We start from the raw sequence: 22,790 nt of genomic DNA, 5'->3' as shown, positions 1-22,790 counted from the left end.
ACAGGCCCGGGGCTGACAGGCTCCCCCTCCCCTAGCGGGCGCTCGGCTGCCACACCCAGCTGACGTAGAACCTTTGTCACAATGCCCGCTACCGTGGGGAGGATGCGGGCACTCTGCAGGTGACAGGGACCCAGCAGGACTTGCTGTCATCTCAGCAATTGCTCAGTTCCCCAAAGAAGCTGAATTCTGCAAATTGCTGCTTTTGCTCTTGAAATGATGTCATCAGGTGGGTGTTTTGGTGTAATACACTGAAAACCAGAGCAGAAATGCTGAAATATTCCCATGATATGCATGGTCTCTGCACCAAACCACCATGTCTCAGCCTAAGTATGTCTGCCGCTTGTTCTTTTGTACTGCCAGCTGATTGTGGAAGTACAGTATAAAAACCATCTTTATGGAGAGATCTTTCTGGTTTAGGCTTAGTCTAAGTGTCTCAAGTAGCCGGGGCTTTTGTTTGGGCCTAATCCATAACGTCTGATGGCTTTCCTCTCATCTCAAGATGAATGTGGTAGAAAATATAAATCAAAGAAACGTCCTTTGGCCTAGCCTTGCCTTGCCTTGCCTTATTTCCTTCTCATCCTGTTCTCTGTCCCAGCCTCTCTCACTAACCCCTCGTCTGGCTGCATGTCTCTTCTTTCCTCTCTCCTTTTCTCAAACTCTCCTGCTTCCTGGCTTTCGTCTTTCAATTCCTCCATTTCAGTCCTGCAGCCCGGCACTACTTTTTCCTCTTGCCTCCCTTTGGCCTGCTCCCTTGGCTTTCTCCCTCTCTTCCATATCCTTCTTCCCGACTTGTCTCTTGGAGACTTTTGGCCACTTTGGACCCAAGTCTGGGCATGTTTTGGAAACTTTTCAGAGGCCTCGCTGGTGACAGTGGGGACAGCAGGCAGTGACAGGCCCGGGGCTGACAGGCTCCCCCTCCCCTAGCGGGCGCTCGGCTGCCACACCCAGCTGACATAGAACCTTTGTCACAATGCCCGCTACCGTGGTGAGGATGCGGGCACTCTGCAGGTGACAGGGACCCAGCAGGACTTGCTGTCAGCTCAGCAATTGCTCAGTTCCTCAAAGAAGTTGAATTTTGCAAATTGCTGCTTTGCTCTTGAAATGATGTCATCAGGTGGGTGTTTTGGTGTAATACACTGAAAACCAGAGCAGAAATGCTGAAATATTCCCATGATATGCATGGTCTCTGCACCAAACCACCATGTCTCAGCCTAAGTAGTCTGCCGCTTGTTCTTTTGTACTGCCAGCTGATTGTGGAAGTACAGTATAAAAACCATCTTTATGGAGAGATCTTTCTGGTTTAGGCTTAGTCTAAGTGTCTCAAGTAGCCGGGGCTTTTGTTTGGGCCTAATCCATATGGTCTGATGGCTTTCCTCTCATCTCAAGATGAATGTGGTAGAAAATATAAATCAAAGAAACGTCCTTTGGCCTAGCCTTGCCTTGCCTTGCCTTATTTCCTTCTCATCCTGTTCTCTGTCCCAGCCTCTCTCACTAAGCCCTCGTCTGGCTGCATGTCTCTTCTTTCCTCTCTCCTTTTCTCAAACTCTCCTGCTTCCTGGCTTTCGTCTTTCAATTCCTCCATTTCAGTCCTGCAGCCCCGCACTACTTTTTCCTCTTGCCTCCCTTTGGACTGCTCCCTTGGCTTTCTCCCTCTCTTCCATATCCTTCTTCCCGACATGTCTCTTGGAGACTTTTGGCCACTTTGCACCCAAGTCTGGGGATGTTTTGGAAACTTTTCAGAGGCCTCGCTGGTGACAGGGGGGACAGCAGGCAGTGACAGGCCCGCGGCTGACAGGCTCCCCCTCCCCTAGCGGGCGCTCGGCTGCCACACCCAGCTGACGTAGAACCTTTGTCACAATGCCCGCTACCGTGGTGAGGATGCGGGCACTCTGCAGGTGACAGGGACCCAGCAGGACTTGCTGTCAGCTCAGCAATTGCTCAGTTCTCCAAAGAAGCTGAATTCTGCAATTTGCTGCTTTTGCTCTTGAAATGATGTCATCAGGTGGGTGTTTTGGTGTAATACACTGAAAACCAGAGCAGAAATGCTGAAATATTCCCATGATATGCATGGTCTCTGCACCAAACCACCATGTCTCAGCCTAAGTATGTCTGCCGCTTGTTCTTTTGTACTGCCAGCTGATTGTGGAAGTACAGTATAAAAACCATCTTTATGGAGAGATCTTTCTGGTTTAGGCTTAGTCTAAGTGTCTCAAGTAGCCGGGGCTTTTGTTTGGGCCTAATCCATATGGTCTGATGGCTTTCCTCTCATCGCAAGATGAATGTGGGAGAAAATATAAATCAAAGAAACGTCCTTTGGCCTAGCCTTGCCTTGCCTTATTTCCTTCTCATCCTGTTCTCTGTCCCAGCCTCTCTCACTAAGCCCTCGTCTGGCTGCATGTCTCTTCTTTCCTCTCTCCTTTTCTCAAACTCTCCTGCTTCCTGTCTTTCGTCTTTCAATTCCTCCATTTCAGTCCTGCAGCCCGGCACTACTTTTTTCTCTTCCCTCCCTTTGGCCTGCTCCCTTGGCTTTCTCCCTCTCTTCCATATCCTTCTTCCCGACTTGTCTCTTGGAGACTTTTGGCCACTTTGGAGCCAAGTCTGGGCATGTTTTGGAAACTTTTCAGAGGCCTCGCTGGTGACACGGGGGACAGCAGGCAGTGACAGGCCCGGGGTTGACAGGCTCCCCCTCCCCTAGCGGGCGCTCTGCTGCCACACCCAGCTGACATAGAACCTTTGTCACAATGCCCGCTACCGTGGTGAGGATGCGGGCACTCTGCAGGTGACAGGGACCCAGCAGGACTTGCTGTCAGCTCAGCAATTGCTCAGTTCCCCAAAGAAGCTGAATTCTGCAAATTGCTGCTTTTGCTCTTGAAATGATGTCATCAGGTGGGTGTTTTGGTGTAATACACTGAAAACCAGAGCAGAAATGCTGAAATATTCCCATGATATGCATGGTCTCTGCACCAAACCACCATGTCTCAGCCTAAGTATGTCTGCCGCTTGTTCTTTTGTACTGCCAGCTGATTGTGGAAGTACAGTATAAAAACCATCTTTATGGAGAGATCTTTCTGGTTTAGGCTTAGTCTAAGTGTCTCAAGTAGCCGGGGCTTTTGTTTGGGCCTAGTCCATAAGGTCTGATGGCTTTCCTCTCATCTCAAGATGAATGTGGTAGAAAATATAAATCAAAGAAACGTCCTTTGGCCTAGCCTTGCCTTGCCTTATTTCCTTCTCATCCTGTTCTCTGTCCCAGCCTCTCTCACTAAGCCCTCGTCTGGCTGCATGTCTCTTCTTTCCTCTCTCCTTTTCTCAAACTCTCCTGCTTCCTGGCTTTCGTCTTTCAATTCCTCCACTTCAGTCCTGCAGCCCGGCACTACTTTTTTCTCTTCCCTCCCTTTGGCCTGCTCCCTTGGCTTTCTCCCTCTCTTCCATATCCTTCTTCCCGACTTGTCTCTTGGAGACTTTTGGCCACTTTGGACCCAAGTCTGGGCATGTTTTGGAAACTTTTCAGAGGCCTCGCTGGTGACACGGGGGACAGCAGGCAGTGACAGGCCTGGGGCTGACAGGCTCCCCCTCCCCTAGTGGGCGCTCGGCTGCCACACCCAGCTGACGTAGAACCTTTGTCACAATGCCCGCTACCGTGGTGAGGATGCGGGCACTCTGCAGGTGACAGGGACCCAGCAGGACTTGCTGTCATCTCAGCAATTGCTCAGTTCCCCAAAGAAGCTGAATTCTGCAAATTGCTGCTTTTGCTCTTGAAATGATGTCATCAGGTGGGTGTTTTGGTGTAATACACTGAAAACCAGAGCAGAAATGCTGAAATATTCCCATGATATGCATGGTCTCTGCACCAAACCACCATGTCTCAGCCTAAGTATGTCTGCCGCTTGTTCTTTTGTACTGCCAGCTGATTGTGGAAGTACAGTATAAAAACCATCTTTATGGAGAGATCTTTCTGGTTTAGGCTTAGTCTAAGTGTCTCAAGCAGCCGGGGCTTTTGTTTGGGCCTAATCCATATGGTCTGATGGCTTTCCTCTCATCTCAAGATGAATGTGGTAGAAAATATAAATCAAAGAAACGTCCTTTGGCCTAGCCTTGCCTTGCCTTATTTCCTTCTCATCCTGTTCTCTGTCCCAGCCTCTCTCACTAAGCCCTCGTCTGGCTGCATGTCTCTTCTTTCCTCTCTCCTTTTCTCAAACTCTCCTGCTTCCTGGCTTTCGTCTTTCAATTCCTCCATTTCAGTCCTGCAGCCCGGCACTACTTTTTTCTCTTGCCTCCCTTGGGCCTGCTCCCTTGGCTTTCTCCCTCTCTTCCATATCCTTCTTACCGACTTGTCTCTTGGAGACTTTTGGCCACTTTGGACCCAAGTCTGGGCATGTTTTGGAAACTTTTCAGAGGCCTCGCTGGTGACAGGGGGGACAGCAGGCAGTGACAGGCCCGGGGTTGACAGGCTCCCCCTCCCCTAGCGGGCGCTCGGCTGCCACACCCAGCTGACATAGAACCTTTGTCACAATGCCCGCTACCGTGGTGAGGATGCGGGCACTCTGCAGGTGACAGCGACCCAGCAGGACTTGCTGTCAGCTCAGCAATTGCTCAGTTCCCCAAAGAAGCTGAATTCTGCAAATTGCTGCTTTTGCTCTTGAAATGATGTCATCAGGTGGGTGTTTTGGTGTAATACACTGAAAACCAGAGCAGAAATGCTGAAATATTCCCATGATATGCATGGTCTCTGCACCAAACAACCATGTCTCAGCCTAAGTATGTCTGCCGCTTGTTCTTTTGTACTGCCAGCTGATTGTGGAAGTACAGTATAAAAACCATCTTTATGGAGAGATCTTTCTGGTTTAGGCTTAGTCTAAGTGTCTCAAGTAGCCGGGGCTTTTTTTTGGGCCTAGTCCATAAGGTCTGATGGCTTTCCTCTCATCTCAAGATGAATGTGGTAGAAAATATAAATCAAAGAAACGTCCTTTGGCCTAGCCTTGCCTTGCCTTATTTCCTTCTCATCCTGTTCTCTGTCCCAGCCTCTCTCACTAAGCCCTCGTCTGGCTGCATGTCTCTTCTTTCCTCTCTCCTTTTCTCAAACTCTCCTGCTTCCTGGCTTTCGTCTTTCAATTCCTCCACTTCAGTCCTGCAGCCCGGCACTACTTTTTTCTCTTCCCTCCCTTTGGCCTGCTCCCTTGGCTTTCTCCCTCTCTTCCATATCCTTCTTCCCGACTTGTCTCTTGGAGACTTTTGGACACTTTGGACCCAAGTCTGGGCATGTTTTGGAAACTTTTCAGAGGCCTCGCTGGTGACACGGGGGACAGCAGGCAGTGACAGGCCCGGGGCTGACAGGCTCCCCCTCCCCTAGTGGGCGCTCGGCTGCCACACCCAGCTGACGTAGAACCTTTGTCACAATGCCCGCTACCGTGGTGAGGATGCGGGCACTCTGCAGGTGACAGGGACCCAGCAGGACTTGCTGTCATCTCAGCAATTGCTCAGTTCCCCAAAGAAGCTGAATTCTGCAAATTGCTGCTTTTGCTCTTGAAATGATGTCATCAGGTGGGTGTTTTGGTGTAATACACTGAAAACCAGAGCAGAAATGCTGAAATATTCCCATGATATGCATGGTCTCTGCACCAAACCACCATGTCTCAGCCTAAGTATGTCTGCCGCTTGTTCTTTTGTACTGCCAGCTGATTGTGGAAGTACAGTATAAAAACCATCTTTATGGAGAGATCTTTCTGGTTTAGGCTTAGTCTAAGTGTCTCAAGTAGCCGGGGCTTTTGTTTGGGCCTAATCCATATGGTCTGATGGCTTTCCTCTCATCTCAAGATGAATGTGGTAGAAAATATAAATCAAAGAAACGTCCTTTGGCCTAGCCTTGCCTTGCCTTATTTCCTTCTCATCCTGTTCTCTGTCCCAGCCTCTCTCACTAAGCCCTCGTCTGGCTGCATGTCTCTTCTTTCCTCTCTCCTTTTCTCAAACTCTCCTGCTTCCTGGCTTTCGTCTTTCAATTCCTCCATTTCAGTCCTGCAGCCCGGCACTACTTTTTTCTCTTCCCTCCCTTTGGCCTGCTCCCTTGGCTTTCTCCCTCTCTTCCATATCCTTCTTACCGACTTGTCTCTTGGAGACTTTTGGCCACTTTGGACCCAAGTCTGGGCATGTTTTTGAAACTTTTCAGAGGCCTCGCTGGTGACAGGGGGGACAGCAGGCAGTGACAGGCCCGGGGTTGACAGGCTCCCCCTCCCCTAGCGGGCGCTCGGCTGCCACACCCAGCTGACGTAGAACCTTTGTCACAATGCCCGCTACCGTGGTGAGGATGCGGGCACTCTGCAGGTGACAGGGACCCAGCAGGACTTGCTGTCATCTCAGCAATTGCTCAGTTCCCCAAAGAAGCTGAATTCTGCAAATTGCTGCTTTTGCTCTTGAAATGATGTCATCAGGTGGGTGTTTTGGTGTAATACACTGAAAACCAGAGCAGAAATGCTGAAATATTCCCATGATATGCATGGTCTCTGCACCAAACCACCATGTCTCAGCCTAAGTATGTCTGCCGCTTGTTCTTTTGTACTGCCAGCTGATTGTGGAAGTACAGTATAAAAACCATCTTTATGGAGAGATCTTTCTGGTTTAGGCTTAGTCTAAGTGTCTCAAGTAGCCGGGGCTTTTGTTTGGGCCTAATCCATATGGTCTGATGGCTTTCCTCTCATCTCAAGATGAATGTGGTAGAAAATATAAATCAAAGAAACGTCCTTTGGCCTAGCCTTGCCTTGCCTAATTTCCTTCTCATCCTGTTCTCTGTCCCAGCCTCTCTCACTAAGCCCTCGTCTGGCTGCATGTCTCTTCTTTCCTCTCTCCTTTTCTCAAACTCTCCTGCTTCCTGGCTTTCGTCTTTCAATTCCTCCATTTCAGTCCTGCAGCCCGGCACTACTTTTTTCTCTTGCCTCCCTTGGGCCTGCTCCCTTGGCTTTCTCCCTCTCTTCCATATCCTTCTTACCGACTTGTCTCTTGGAGACTTTTGGCCACTTTGGACCCAAGTCTGGGCATGTTTTGGAAACTTTTCAGAGGCCTCGCTGGTGACAGGGGGGACAGCAGGCAGTGACAGGCCCGGGGTTGACAGGCTCCCCCTCCCCTAGCGGGCGCTCGGCTGCCACACCCAGCTGACATAGAACCTTTGTCACAATGCCCGCTACCGTGGTGAGGATGCGGGCACTCTGCAGGTGACAGCGACCCAGCAGGACTTGCTGTCAGCTCAGCAATTGCTCAGTTCCCCAAAGAAGCTGAATTCTGCAAATTGCTGCTTTTGCTCTTGAAATGATGTCATCAGGTGGGTGTTTTGGTGTAATACACTGAAAACCAGAGCAGAAATGCTGAAATATTCCCATGATATGCATGGTCTCTGCACCAAACAACCATGTCTCAGCCTAAGTATGTCTGCCGCTTGTTCTTTTGTACTGCCAGCTGATTGTGGAAGTACAGTATAAAAACCATCTTTATGGAGAGATCTTTCTGGTTTAGGCTTAGTCTAAGTGTCTCAAGTAGCCGGGGCTTTTTTTTGGGCCTAGTCCATAAGGTCTGATGGCTTTCCTCTCATCTCAAGATGAATGTGGTAGAAAATATAAATCAAAGAAACGTCCTTTGGCCTAGCCTTGCCTTGCCTTATTTCCTTCTCATCCTGTTCTCTGTCCCAGCCTCTCTCACTAAGCCCTCGTCTGGCTGCATGTCTCTTCTTTCCTCTCTCCTTTTCTCAAACTCTCCTGCTTCCTGGCTTTCGTCTTTCAATTCCTCCACTTCAGTCCTGCAGCCCGGCACTACTTTTTTCTCTTCCCTCCCTTTGGCCTGCTCCCTTGGCTTTCTCCCTCTCTTCCATATCCTTCTTCCCGACTTGTCTCTTGGAGACTTTTGGACACTTTGGACCCAAGTCTGGGCATGTTTTGGAAACTTTTCAGAGGCCTCGCTGGTGACACGGGGGACAGCAGGCAGTGACAGGCCCGGGGCTGACAGGCTCCCCCTCCCCTAGTGGGCGCTCGGCTGCCACACCCAGCTGACGTAGAACCTTTGTCACAATGCCCGCTACCGTGGTGAGGATGCGGGCACTCTGCAGGTGACAGGGACCCAGCAGGACTTGCTGTCATCTCAGCAATTGCTCAGTTCCCCAAAGAAGCTGAATTCTGCAAATTGCTGCTTTTGCTCTTGAAATGATGTCATCAGGTGGGTGTTTTGGTGTAATACACTGAAAACCAGAGCAGAAATGCTGAAATATTCCCATGATATGCATGGTCTCTGCACCAAACCACCATGTCTCAGCCTAAGTATGTCTGCCGCTTGTTCTTTTGTACTGCCAGCTGATTGTGGAAGTACAGTATAAAAACCATCTTTATGGAGAGATCTTTCTGGTTTAGGCTTAGTCTAAGTGTCTCAAGTAGCCGGGGCTTTTGTTTGGGCCTAATCCATAACGTCTGATGGCTTTCCTCTCATCGCAAGATGAATGTGGTAGAAAATATAAATCAAAGAAACATCCTTTGGCCTAGCCTTGCCTTGCCTTGCCTTATTTCCTTCTCATCCTGTTCTCTGTCCCAGCCTCTCTCACTAAGCCCTCGTCTGGCTGCATGTCTCTTCTTTCCTCTCTCCTTTTCTCAAACTCTCCTGCTTCCTGGCTTTCGTCTTTCAATTCCTCCATTTCAGTCCTGCAGCCCGACACTACTTTTTCCTCTTGCCTCCCTTTGGCCTGCTCCCTTGGCTTTCTCCCTCTCTTCCATATCCTTCTTCCCGACATGTCTCTTGGAGACTTTTGGCCACTTTGGACCCAAGTCTGGGGATGTTTTGGAAACTTTTCAGAGGCCTCGCTGGTGACAGGGGGGACAGCAGGCAGTGACAGGCCCGGGGCTGACAGGCTCCCCCTCCCCTAGCGGGCGCTCGGCTGCCACACCCAGCTGACATAGATCCTTTGTCACAATGCCCGCTACCGTGGTGAGGATGCGGGCACTCTGCAGGTGACAGGGACCCAGCAGGACTTGCTGTCAGCTCAGCAATTGCTCAGTTCCCCAAAGAAGTTGAATTTTGCAAATTGCTGCTTTGCTCTTGAAATGATGTCATCAGGTGGGTGTTTTGGTGTAATACACTGAAAACCAGAGCAGAAATGCTGAAATATTCCCATGATATGCATGATCTCTGCACCAAACCACCATGTCTCAGCCTAAGTATGTCTGCCGCTTGTTCTTTTGTACTGCCAGCTGATTGTGGAAGTACAGTATAAAAACCATCTTTATGGAGAGATCTTTCTGGTTTAGGCTTAGTCTAAGTGTCTCAAGTAGCCGGGGCTTTTGTTTGGGCCTAATCCATAACGTCTGATGGCTTTCCTCTCATCGCAAGATGAATGTGGTAGAAAATATAAATCAAAGAAACATCCTTTGGCCTAGCCTTGCCTTGCCTTGCCTTATTTCCTTCTCATCCTGTTCTCTGTCCCAGCCTCTCTCACTAAACCCTCGTCTGGCTGCATGTCTCTTCTTTCCTCTCTCCTTTTCTCAAACTCTCCTGCTTCCTGGCTTTCGTCTTTCAATTCCTCCATTTCAGTCCTGCAGCCCGGCACTACTTTTTCCTCTTGCCTCCCTTTGGCCTGCTCCCTTGCCTTTCTCCCTCTGTTCCATACCCTTCTTCCCGACATGTCTCTTGGAGACTTTTGGCCACTTTGGACCCAGCTCTGGGGATGTTTTGGAAACTTTTCAGAGGCCTCGCTGGTGACAAGGGGGACAGCAGGCAGTGACAGGCCCGGGGCTGACAGGCTCCCCCTCCCCTAGCGGGTGCTCGGCTGCCACACCCAGCTGACGTAGAACCTTTGTCACAATGCCCGCTACCGTGGTGAGGATGCGGGCACTCTGCAGGTGACAGGGACCCAGCAGGACTTGCTGTCAGCTCAGCAATTGCTCAGTTCCCCAAAGAAGCTGAATTCTGCAAATTGCTGATTTTGCTCTTGAAATGATGTCATCAGGTGGGTGTTTTGGTGTAATACACTGAAAACCAGAGCAGAAATGCTGAAATATTCCCATGATATGCATGGTCTCTGCACCAAACCACCATGTCTCAGCCTAGGTATGTCTGCCGCTTGTTCTTTTGTACTGCCAGCTGATTGTGGAAGTACAGTATAAAAACCATCTTTATGGAGAGATCTTTCTGGTTTAGGCTTAGTCTAAGTGTCTCAAGTAGCCGGGGCTTTTGTTTGGGCCTAATCCATAACGTCTGATGGCTTTCCTCTCATCTCAAGATGAATGTGGTAGAAAATATAAATCAAAGAAACGTCCTTTGGCCTAGCCTTGCCTTGCCTTGCCTTATTTCCTTCTCATCCTGTTCTCTGTCCCAGCCTCTCTCACTAAGCCCTCGTCTGGCTGCATGTCTCTTCTTTCCTCTCTCCTTTTCTCAAACTCTCCTGCTTCCTGGCTTTCGTCTTTCAATTCCTCCATTTCAGTCCTGCAGCCCGGCACTACTTTTTCCTCTTGCCTCCCTTTGGCCTGCTCCCTTGGCTTTCTCCCTCTCTTCCATATCCTTCTTCCCGACATGTCTCTTGGAGACTTTTGGCCACTTTGGACCCAAGTCTGGGGATGTTTTCGAAACTTTTCAGAGGCCTCGCTGGTGACAGGGGGGACAGCAGGCAGTGACAGGCCCGGAACTGACAGGCTCCCCCTCCCCTAGCGGGCGCTCGGCTGCCACACCCAGCTGACGTAGAACCTTTGTCACAATGCCCGCTACCGTGGTGAGGATGCGGGCACTCTGCAGGTGACAGGGACCCAGCAGGACTTGCTGTCAGCTCAGCAATTGCTCAGTTCCCCAAAGAAGTTGAATTTTGCAAATTGCTGCTTTGCTCTTGAAATGATGTCATCAGGTGGGTGTTTTGGTGTAATACACTGAAAACCAGAGCAGAAATGCTGAAATATTCCCATGATATGCATGATCTCTGCACCAAACCACCATGTCTCAGCCTAAGTATGTCTGCCGCTTGTTCTTTTGTACTGCCAGCTGATTGTGGAAGTACAGTATAAAAACCATCTTTATGGAGAGATCTTTCTGGTTTAGGCTTAGTCTAAGTGTCTCAAGTAGCCGGGGCTTTTGTTTGGGCCTAATCCATATGGTCTGATGGCTTTCCTCTCATCTCAAGATGAATGTGGTAGAAAATATAAATCAAAGAAACGTCCTTTGGCCTAGCCTTGCCTTGCCTTATTTCCTTCTCATCCTGTTCTCTGTCCCAGCCTCTCTCACTAAGCCCTCGTCTGGCTGCATGTCTCTTCTTTCCTCTCTCCTTTTCTCAAACTCTCCTGCTTCCTGGCTTTCGTCTTTCAATTCCTCCATTTCAGTCCTGCAGCCCGGCACTACTTTTTCCTCTTGCCTCCCTTTGGCCTGCTCCCTTGGCTTTCTCCCTCTCTTCCATATCCTTCTTCCCGACTTGTCTCTTGGAGACTTTTGGCCACTTTGGACCCAAGTCTGGGGATGTTTTGGAAACTTTTCAGAGGCCTCGCTGGTGACAGGGGGGACAGCAGGCAGTGACAGGCCCGGGGCTGACAGGCTCCCCCTCCCCTAGCGGGCGCTCGGCTGCCACACCCAGCTGATGTAGAACCTTTGTCACAATGCCCGCTACCGTGGGGAGGATGCGGGCACTCTGCAGGTGACAGGGACCCAGCAGGACTTGCTGTCAGCTCAGCAATTGCTCAGTTCCCCAAAGAAGTTGAATTTTGCAAATTGCTGCTTTGCTCTTGAAATGATGTCATCAGGTGGGTGTTTTGGTGTAATACACTGAAAACCAGAGCAGAAATGCTGAAATATTCCCATGATATGCATGGTCTCTGCACCAAACCACCATGTCTCAGCCTAAGTATGTCTGCCACTTGTTCTTTTGTACTGCCAGCTGATTGTGGAAGTACAGTATAAAAACCATCTTTATGGAGAGATCTTTCTGGTTTAGGCTTAGTCTAAGTGTCTCAAGTAGCCGGGGCTTTTGTTTGGGCCTAATCCATATGGTCTGATGGCTTTCCTCTCATCTCAAGATGAATGTGGTAGAAAATATAAATCAAAGAAACGTCCTTTGGCCTAGCCTTGCCTTGCCTTATTTCCTTCTCATCCTGTTCTCTGTCCCAGCCTCTCTCACTAAGCCCTCGTCTGGCTGCATGTCTCTTCTTTCCTCTCTCCTTTTCTCAAACTCTCCTGCTTCCTGGCTTTCGTCTTTCAATTCCTCCATTTCAGTCCTGCAGCCCGGCACTACTTTTTCCTCTTGCCTCCCTTTGGCCTGCTCCCTTGGCTTTCTCCCTCTCTTCCATATCCTTCTTCCCGACTTGTCTCTTGGAGACTTTTGGCCACTTTGGACCCAAGTCTGGGGATGTTTTGGAAACTTTTCAGAGGCCTCGCTGGTGACAGGGGGGACAGCAGGCAGTGACAGGCCCGGGGCTGACAGGCTCCCCCTCCCCTAGCGGGCGCTCGGCTGCCACACCCAGCTGACATAGAACCTTTGTCACAATGCCCGCTACCGTGGTGAGGATGCGGGCACTCTGCAGGTGACAGGGACCCAGCAGGACTTGCTGTCAGCTCAGCAATTGCTCAGTTCCCCAAAGAAGTTGAATTTTGCAAATTGCTGCTTTGCTCTTGAAATGATGTCATCAGGTGGGTGTTTTGGTGTAATACACTGAAAACCAGAGCAGAAATGCTGAAATATTCCCATGATATGCATGGTCTCTGCACCAAACCACCATGTCTCAGCCTAAGTATGTCTGCCGCTTGTTCTTTTGTACTGCCAGCTGATTGTGGAAGTACAGTATAAAAACCATCTTTATGGAGAGATCTTTCTGGTTTAGGCTTAGTCTAAGTGTCTCAAGTAGCCGGGGCTTTTGTTTGGGCCTAATCCATATGGTCTGATGGCTTTCCTCTCATCTCAAGATGAATGTGGTAGAAAATATAAATCAAAGAAACGTCCTTTGGCCTAGCCTTGCCTTGCCTTATTTCCTTCTCATCCTGTTCTCTGTCCCAGCCTCTCTCACTAAGCCCTCGTCTGGCTGCATGTCTCTTCTTTCCTCTCTCCTTTTCTCAAACTCTCCTGCTTCCTGGCTTTCGTCTTTCAATTCCTCCATTTCAGTCCTGCAGCCCGGCACTACTTTTTCCTCTTGCCTCCCTTTGGCCTGCTCCCTTGGCTTTCTCCCTCTCTTCCATATCCTTCTTCCCGACTTGTCTCTTGGAGACTTTTGGCCACTTTGGACCCAAGTCTGGGGATGTTTTGGAAACTTTTCAGAGGCCTCGCTGGTGACAGGGGGGACAGCAGGCAGTGACAGGCCCGGGGCTGACAGGCTCCCCCTCCCCTAGCGGGCGCTCGGCTGCCACACCCAGCTGACATAGAACCTTTGTCACAATGCCCGCTACCGTGGTGAGGATGCGGGCACTCTGCAGGTGACAGGGACCCAGCAGGACTTGCTGTCAGCTCAGCAATTGCTCAGTTCCCCAAAGAAGTTGAATTTTGCAAATTGCTGCTTTGCTCTTGAAATGATGTCATCAGGTGGGTGTTTTGGTGTAATACACTGAAAACCAGAGCAGAAATGCTGAAATATTCCCATGATATGCATGGTCTCTGCACCAAACCACCATGTCTCAGCCTAAGTATGTCTGCCGCTTGTTCTTTTGTACTGCCAGCTGATTGTGGAAGTACAGTATAAAAACCATCTTTATGGAGAGATCTTTCTGGTTTAGGCTTAGTCTAAGTGTCTCAAGTAGCCGGGGCTTTTGTTTGGGCCTAATCCATATGGTCTGATGGCTTTCCTCTCATCTCAAGATGAATGTGGTAGAAAATATAAATCAAAGAAACGTCCTTTGGCCTAGCCTTGCCTTGCCTTATTTCCTTCTCATCCTGTTCTCTGTCCCAGCCTCTCTCACTAAGCCCTCGTCTGGCTGCATGTCTCTTCTTTCCTCTCTCCTTTTCTCAAACTCTCCTGCTTCCTGGCTTTCGTCTTTCAATTCCTCCATTTCAGTCCTGCAGCCCGGCACTACTTTTTCCTCTTGCCTCCCTTTGGCCTGCTCCCTTGGCTTTCTCCCTCTCTTCCATATCCTTCTTCCCGACTTGTCTCTTGGAGACGTTTGGCCACTTTGGACCCAAGTCTGGGGATGTTTTGGAAACTTTTCAGAGGCCTCGCTGGTGACAGGGGGGACAGCAGGCAGTGACAGGCCCAGGGCTGACAGGCTCCCCCTCCCCTAGCGGGCGCTCGGCTGCCACACCCAGCTGACATAGAACCTTTGTCACAATGCCCGCTACCGTGGTGAGGATGCGGGCACTCTGCAGGTGACAGGGACCCAGCAGGACTTGCTGTCAGCTCAGCAATTGCTCAGTTCCCCAAAGAAGTTGAATTTTGCAAATTGCTGCTTTGCTCTTGAAATGATGTCATCAGGTGGGTGTTTTGGTGTAATACACTGAAAACCAGAGCAGAAATGCTGAAATATTCCCATGATATGCATGGTCTCTGCACCAAACCACCATGTCTCAGCCTAAGTATGTCTGCCGCTTGTTCTTTTGTACTGCCAGCTGATTGTGGAAGTACAGTATAAAAACCATCTTTATGGAGAGATCTTTCTGGTTTAGGCTTAGTCTAAGTGTCTCAAGTAGCCGGGGCTTTTGTTTGGGCCTAATCCATAACGTCTGATGGCTTTCCTCTCATCGCAAGATGAATGTGGTAGAAAATATAAATCAAAGAAACGTCCTTTGGCCTAGCCTTGCCTTGCCTTGCCTTATTTCCTTCTCATCCTGTTCTCTGTCCCAGCCTCTCTCACTAAGCCCTCGTCTGGCTGCATGTCTCTTCTTTCCTCTCTCCTTTTCTCAAACTCTCCTGCTTCCTGGCTTTCCTCTTTCAATTCCTCCATTTCAGTCCTGCAGCCCGGCACTACTTTTTCCTCTTGCCTCCCTTTGGCCTGCTCCCTTGGCTTTCTCCCTCTCTTCCATATCCTTCTTCCCGACTTGTCTCTTGGAGACTTTTGGCCACTTTGGAGCCAAGTCTGGGGATGTTTTGGAAACTTTTCAGAGGCCTCGCTGGTGACAGGGGGGACAGCAGGCAGTGACAGGCCCGGGGCTGACAGGCTCCCCCTCCCCTAGCGGGCGCTCGGCTGCCACACCCAGCTGACATAGAACCTTTGTCACAATGCCCGCTACCGTGGTGAGGATGCGGGCACTCTGCAGGTGACAGGGACCCAGCAGGACTTGCTGTCAGCTCAGCAATTGCTCAGTTCCCCAAAGAAGTTGAATTTTGCAAATTGCTGCTTTGCTCTTGAAATGATGTCATCAGGTGGGTGTTTTGGTGTAATACACTGAAAACCAGAGCAGAAATGCTGAAATATTCCCATGATATGCATGGTCTCTGCACCAAACCACCATGTCTCAGCCTAAGTATGTCTGCCGCTTGTTCTTTTGTACTGCCAGCTGATTGTGGAAGTACAGTATAAAAACCATCTTTATGGAGAGATCTTTCTGGTTTAGGCTTAGTCTAAGTGTCTCAAGTAGCCGGGGCTTTTGTTTGGGCCTAATCCATAACGTCTGATGGCTTTCCTCTCATCGCAAGATGAATGTGGTAGAAAATATAAATCAAAGAAACGTCCTTTGGCCTAGCCTTGCCTTGGCTTATTTCCTTCTCATCCTGTTCTCTGTCCCAGCCTCTCTCACTAAGCCCTCGTCTGGCTGCATGTCTCTTCTTTCCTCTCTCCTTTTCTCAAACTCTCCTGCTTCCTGGCTTTCGTCTTTCAATTCCTCCATTTCAGTCCTGCAGCCCGGCACTACTTTTTTCTCTTGCCTCCCTTTGGCCTCCTCCCTTGGCTTTCTCCCTCTCTTCCATATCCTTCTTCCCGACTTGTCTCTTGGAGACTTTTGGCCACTTTGGACCCAAGTCTGGGGATGTTTTGGAAACTTTTCAGAGGCCTCGCTGGTGACAGGGGGGACAGCAGGCAGTGACAGGCCCGGGGCTGACAGGCTCCCCCTCCCCTAGCGGGCGCTCGGCTGCCACACCCAGCTGACATAGAACCTTTGTCATAATGCCCGCTACCGTGGTGAGGATGCGGGCACTCTGCAGGTGACAGGGACCCAGCAGGACTTGCTGTCAGCTCAGCAATTGCTCAGTTCCCCAAAGAAGTTGAATTTTGCAAATTGCTGCTTTGCTCTTGAAATGATGTCATCAGGTGGGTGTTTTGGTGTAATACACTGAAAACCAGAGCAGAAATGCTGAAATATTCCCATGATATGCATGGTCTCTGCACCAAACCACCATGTCTCAGCCTAAGTATGTCTGCCGCTTGTTCTTTTGTACTGCCAGCTGATTGTGGAAGTACAGTATAAAAACCATCTTTATGGAGAGATCTTTCTGGTTTAGGCTTAGTCTAAGTGTCTCAAGTAGCCGGGGCTTTTGTTTGGGCCTAATCCATAACGTCTGATGGCTTTCCTCTCATCGCAAGATGAATGTGGTAGAAAATATAAATCAAAGAAACGTCCTTTGGCCTAGCCTTGCCTTGCCTTGCCTTATTTCCTTCTCATCCTGTTCTCTGTCCCAGCCTCTCTCACTAAGCCCTCGTCTGGCTGCATGTCTCTTCTTTCCTCTCTCCTTTTCTCAAACTCTCCTGCTTCCTGGCTTTCGTCTTTCAATTCCTCCATTTCAGTCCTGCAGCCCGGCACTACTTTTTCCTCTTGCCTCCCTTTGGCCTGCTCCCTTGGCTTTCTCCCTCTCTTCCCTATCCTTCTTCCCGACATGTCTCTTGGAGACTTTTGGCCACTTTGGAGACAAGTCTGGGGATGTTTTGGAAACTTTTCAGAGGCCTCGCTGGTGACACGGGGGACAGCAGGCAGTGACAGGCCCGGGGCTGACAGGCTCCCCATCCCCTAGCGGGTGCTCGGCTGCCACTCCCAGCTGACGTAGAACCTTTGTCACAATGCCCGCTACCGTGGTGAGGATGCGGGCACTCTGCAGGTGACAGGGACCCAGCAGGACTTGCTGTCAGCTCAGCAATTGCTCAGTTCCCCAAAGAAGTTGAATTTTGCAAATTGCTGCTTTGCTCTTGAAATGATGTCATCAGGTGGGTGTTTTGGTGTAATACACTGAAAACCAGAGCAGAAATGCTGAAATATTCCCATGATATGCATGGTCTCTGCACCAAACCACCATGTCTCAGCCTAAGTATGTCTGCCGCTTGTTCTTTTGTACTGCCAGCTGATTGTGGAAGTACAGTATAAAAACCATCTTTATGGAGAGATCTTTCTGGTTTAGGCTTAGTCTAAGTGTCTCAAGTAGCCGGGGCTTTTGTTTGGGCCTAATCCATATGGTCTGATGGCTTTCCTCTCATCTCAAGATGAATGTGGTAGAAAATATAAATCAAAGAAACGTCCTTTGGCCTAGCCTTGCCTTGCCTTATTTCCTTCTCATCCTGTTCTCTGTCCCAGCCTCTCTCACTAAGCCCTCGTCTGGCTGCATGTCTCTTCTTTCCTCTCTCCTTTTCTCAAACTCTCCTGCTTCCTGGCTTTCGTCTTTCAATTCCTCCATTTCAGTCCTGCAGCCCGGCACTACTTTTTTCTCTTGCCTCCCTTTGGCCTCCTCCCTTGGCTTTCTCCCTCTCTTCCATATCCTTCTTCCCGACTTGTCTCTTGGAGACTTTTGGCCACTTTGGAGCCAAGTCTGGGGATGTTTTGGAAACTTTTCAGAGGCCTCGCTGGTGACAGGGGGGACAGCAGGCAGTGACAGGCCCGGGGCTGACAGGCTCCCCCTCCCCTAGCGGGCGCTCGGCTGCCACACCCAGCTGACATAGAACCTTTGTCACAATGCCCGCTACCGTGGTGAGGATGCGGGCACTCTGCAGGTGACAGGGACCCAGCAGGACTTGCTGTCAGCTCAGCAATTGCTCAGTTCCCCAAAGAAGTTGAATTTTGCAAATTGCTGCTTTGCTCTTGAAATGATGTCATCAGGTGGGTGTTTTGGTGTAATACACTGAAAACCAGAGCAGAAATGCTGAAATATTCCCATGATATGCATGGTCTCTGCACCAAACCACCATGTCTCAGCCTAAGTATGTCTGCCGCTTGTTCTTTTGTACTGCCAGCTGATTGTGGAAGTACAGTATAAAAACCATCTTTATGGAGAGATCTTTCTGGTTTAGGCTTAGTCTAAGTGTCTCAAGTAGCCGGGGCTTTTGTTTGGGCCTAATCCATAACGTCTGATGGCTTTCCTCTCATCGCAAGATGAATGTGGTAGAAAATATAAATCAAAGAAACGTCCTTTGGCCTAGCCTTGCCTTGCCTTGCCTTATTTCCTTCTCATCCTGTTCTCTGTCCCAGCCTCTCTCACTAAGCCCTCGTCTGGCTGCATGTCTCTTCTTTCCTCTCTCCTTTTCTCAAACTCTCCTGCTTCCTGGCTTTCGTCTTTCAATTCCTCCATTTCAGTCCTGCAGCCCGGCACTACTTTTTCCTCTTGCCTCCCTTTGGCCTGCTCCCTTGGCTTTCTCCCTCTCTTCCATATCCTTCTTCCCGACTTGTCTCTTGGAGACTTTTGGCCACTTTGGACCCAAGTCTGGGGATGTTTTGGAAACTTTTCAGAGGCCTCGCTGGTGACAGGGGGGACAGCAGGCAGTGACAGGCCCGGGGCTGACAGGCTCCCCCTCCACTAGCGGGCGCTCGGCTGCCACACCCAGCTGACATAGAACCTTTGTCACAATGCCCGCTACCGTGGTGAGGATGCGGGCACTCTGCAGGTGACAGGGACCCAGCAGGACTTGCTGTCAGCTCAGCAATTGCTCAGTTCCCCAAAGAAGTTGAATTTTGCAAATTGCTGCTTTGCTCTTGAAATGATGTCATCAGGTGGGTGTTTTGGTGTAATACACTGAAAACCAGAGCAGAAATGCTGAAATATTCCCATGATATGCATGGTCTCTGCACCAAACCACCATGTCTCAGCCTAAGTATGTCTGCCGCTTGTTCTTTTGTACTGCCAGCTGATTGTGGAAGTACAGTATAAAAACCATCTTTATGGAGAGATCTTTCTGGTTTAGGCTTAGTCTAAGTGTCTCAAGTAGCCGGGGCTTTTGTTTGGGCCTAATCCATAACGTCTGATGGCTTTCCTCTCATCTCAAGATGAATGTGGTAGAAAATATAAATCAAAGAAACGTCCTTTGGCCTAGCCTTGCCTTGCCTTATTTCCTTCTCATCCTGTTCTCTGTCCCAGCCTGTCTCACTAAGCCCTCGTCTGGCTGCATGTCTCTTCTTTCCTCTCTCCTTTTCTCAAACTCTCCTGCTTCCTGGCTTTCGTCTTTCAATTCCTCCATTTCAGTCCTGCAGCCCGGCACTACTTTTTCCTCTTGCCTCCCTTTGGCCTGCTCCCTTGGCTTTCTCCCTCTCTTCCATATCCTTCTTCCCGACTTGTCTCTTGGAGACTTTTGGCCACTTTGGACCCAAGTCTGGGGATGTTTTGGAAACTTTTCAGAGGCCTCGCTGGTGACAGTGGGGACAGCAGGCAGTGACAGGCCCGGGGCTGACAGGCTCCCCCTCCCCTAGCGGGCGCTCGGCTGCCACACCCAGCTGACATAGAACCTTTGTCACAATGTCCGCTACCGTGGTGAGGATGCGGGCACTCTGCAGGTGACAGGGACCCAGCAGGACTTGCTGTCAGCTCAGCAATTGCTCAGTTCCCCAAAGAAGTTGAATTTTGCAAATTGCTGCTTTGCTCTTGAAATGATGTCATCAGGTGGGTGTTTTGGTGTAATACACTGAAAACCAGAGCAGAAATGCTGAAATATTCCCATGATATGCATGGTCTCTGCACCAAACCACCATGTCTCAGCCTAAGTAGTCTGCCGCTTGTTCTTTTGTACTGCCAGCTGATTGTGGAAGTACAGTATAAAAACCATCTTTATGGAGAGATCTTTCTGGTTTAGGCTTAGTCTAAGTGTCTCAAGTAGCCGGGGCTTTTGTTTGGGCCTAATCCATATGGTCTGATGGCTTTCCTCTCATCTCAAGATGAATGTGGTAGAAAATATAAATCAAAGAAACGTCCTTTGGCCTAGCCTTGCCTTGCCTTGCCTTATTTCCTTCTCATCCTGTTCTCTGTCCCAGCCTCTCTCACTAAGCCCTCGTCTGGCTGCATGTCTCTTCTTTCCTCTCTCCTTTTCTCAAACTCTCCTGCTTCCTGGCTTTCGTCTTTCAATTCCTCCATTTCAGTCCTGCAGCCCCGCACTACTTTTTCCTCTTGCCTCCCTTTGGACTGCTCCCTTGGCTTTCTCCCTCTCTTCCATATCCTTCTTCCCGACATGTCTCTTGGAGACTTTTGGCCACTTTGGACCCCAGTCTGGGCATGTTTTGGAAACTTTTCAGAGGCCTCGCTGGTGACACGGGGGACAGCAGGCAGTGACAGGCCCGGGGCTGACAGGCTCCCCATCCCCTAGCGGGTGCTCGGCCGCCACACCCAGCTGACGTAGAACCTTTGTCACAATGCCCGCTACCGTGGGGAGGATGCGGGCACTCTGCAGGTGACAGGGACCCAGCAGGACTTGCTGTCAGCTCAGCAATTGCTCAGTTCCCCAAAGAAGTTGAATTTTGCAAATTGCTGCTTTGCTCTTGAAATGATGTCATCAGGTGGGTGTTTTGGTGTAATACACTGAAAACCAGAGCAGAAATGCTGAAATATTCCCATGATATGCATGGTCTCTGCACCAAACCACCATGTCTCAGCCTAAGTATGTCTGCCGCTTATTCTTTTGTACTGCCAGCTGATTGTGGAAGTACAGTATAAAAACCATCTTTATGGAGAGATCTTTCTGGTTTAGGCTTAGTCTAAGTGTCTCAAGTAGCCGGGGCTTTTGTTTGGGCCTAGTCCATAAGGTCTGATGGCTTTCCTCTCATCTCAAGATGAATGTGGTAGAAAATATAAATCAAAGAAACGTCCTTTGGCCTAGCCTTGCCTTGCCTTATTTCCTTCTCATCCTGTTCTCTGTCCCAGCCTGTCTCACTAAGCCCTCGTCTGGCTGCATGTCTCTTCTTTCCTCTCTCCTTTTCTCAAACTCTCCTGCTTCCTGGCTTTCGTCTTTCAATTCCTCCATTTCAGTCCTGCAGCCCGGCACTACTTTTTCCTCTTGCCTCCCTTTGGCCTGCTCCCTTGGCTTTCTCCCTCTCTTCCATATCCTCCTTCCCGACATGTCTCTTGGAGACTTTTGGCCACTTTGGACCCAAGTCTGGGGATGTTTTGGAAACTTTTCAGAGGCCTCGCTGGTGACAGGGGGGACAGCAGGCAGTGACAGGCCCGGGGCTGACAGGCTCCCCCTCCCCTAGCGGGCGCTCGGCTGCCACACCCAGCTGACGTAGAACCTTTGTCACAATGCCCGCTACCGTGGGGAGGATGCGGGCACTCTGCAGGTGACAGGGACCCAGCAGGACTTGCTGTCATCTCAGCAATTGCTCAGTTCCCCAAAGAAGCTGAATTCTGCAAATTGCTGCTTTTGCTCTTGAAATGATGTCATCAGGTGGGTGTTTTGGTGTAATACACTGAAAACCAGAGCAGAAATGCTGAAATATTCCCATGATATGCATGGTCTCTGCACCAAACCACCATGTCTCAGCCTAAGTATGTCTGCCGCTTGTTCTTTTGTACTGCCAGCTGATTGTGGAAGTACAGTATAAAAACCATCTTTATGGAGAGATCTTTCTGGTTTAGGCTTAGTCTAAGTGTCTCAAGTAGCCGGGGCTTTTGTTTGGGCCTAATCCATAACGTCTGATGGCTTTCCTCTCATCTCAAGATGAATGTGGTAGAAAATATAAATCAAAGAAACGTCCTTTGGCCTAGCCTTGCCTTGCCTTGCCTTATTTCCTTCTCATCCTGTTCTCTGTCCCAGCCTCTCTCACTAACCCCTCGTCTGGCTGCATGTCTCTTCTTTCCTCTCTCCTTTTCTCAAACTCTCCTGCTTCCTGGCTTTCGTCTTTCAATTCCTCCATTTCAGTCCTGCAGCCCGGCACTACTTTTTCCTCTTGCCTCCCTTTGGCCTGCTCCCTTGGCTTTCTCCCTCTCTTCCATATCCTTCTTCCCGACTTGTCTCTTGGAGACTTTTGGCCACTTTGGACCCAAGTCTGGGCATGTTTTGGAAACTTTTCAGAGGCCTCGCTGGTGACAGTGGGGACAGCAGGCAGTGACAGGCCCGGGGCTGACAGGCTCCCCCTCCCCTAGCGGGCGCTCGGCTGCCACACCCAGCTGACATAGAACCTTTGTCACAATGCCCGCTACCGTGGTGAGGATGCGGGCACTCTGCAGGTGACAGGGACCCAGCAGGACTTGCTGTCAGCTCAGCAATTGCTCAGTTCCCCAAAGAAGTTGAATTTTGCAAATTGCTGCTTTGCTCTTGAAATGATGTCATCAGGTGGGTGTTTTGGTGTAATACACTGAAAACCAGAGCAGAAATGCTGAAATATTCCCATGATATGCATGGTCTCTGCACCAAACCACCATGTCTCAGCCTAAGTAGTCTGCCGCTTGTTCTTTTGTACTGCCAGCTGATTGTGGAAGTACAGTATAAAAACCATCTTTATGGAGAGATCTTTCTGGTTTAGGCTTAGTCTAAGTGTCTCAAGTAGCCGGGGCTTTTGTTTGGGCCTAATCCATATGGTCTGATGGCTTTCCTCTCATCTCAAGATGAATGTGGTAGAAAATATAAATCAAAGAAACGTCCTTTGGCCTAGCCTTGCCTTGCCTTGCCTTATTTCCTTCTCATCCTGTTCTCTGTCCCAGCCTCTCTCACTAAGCCCTCGTCTGGCTGCATGTCTCTTCTTTCCTCTCTCCTTTTCTCAAACT

This window comes from Patagioenas fasciata, chromosome 6 (genome assembly GCF_037038585.1).
Source record: "Patagioenas fasciata isolate bPatFas1 chromosome 6, bPatFas1.hap1, whole genome shotgun sequence".
Taxonomy (NCBI): Eukaryota; Metazoa; Chordata; class Aves; order Columbiformes; family Columbidae; genus Patagioenas; species Patagioenas fasciata.
This window is presented reverse-complemented; position numbering follows the sequence as displayed.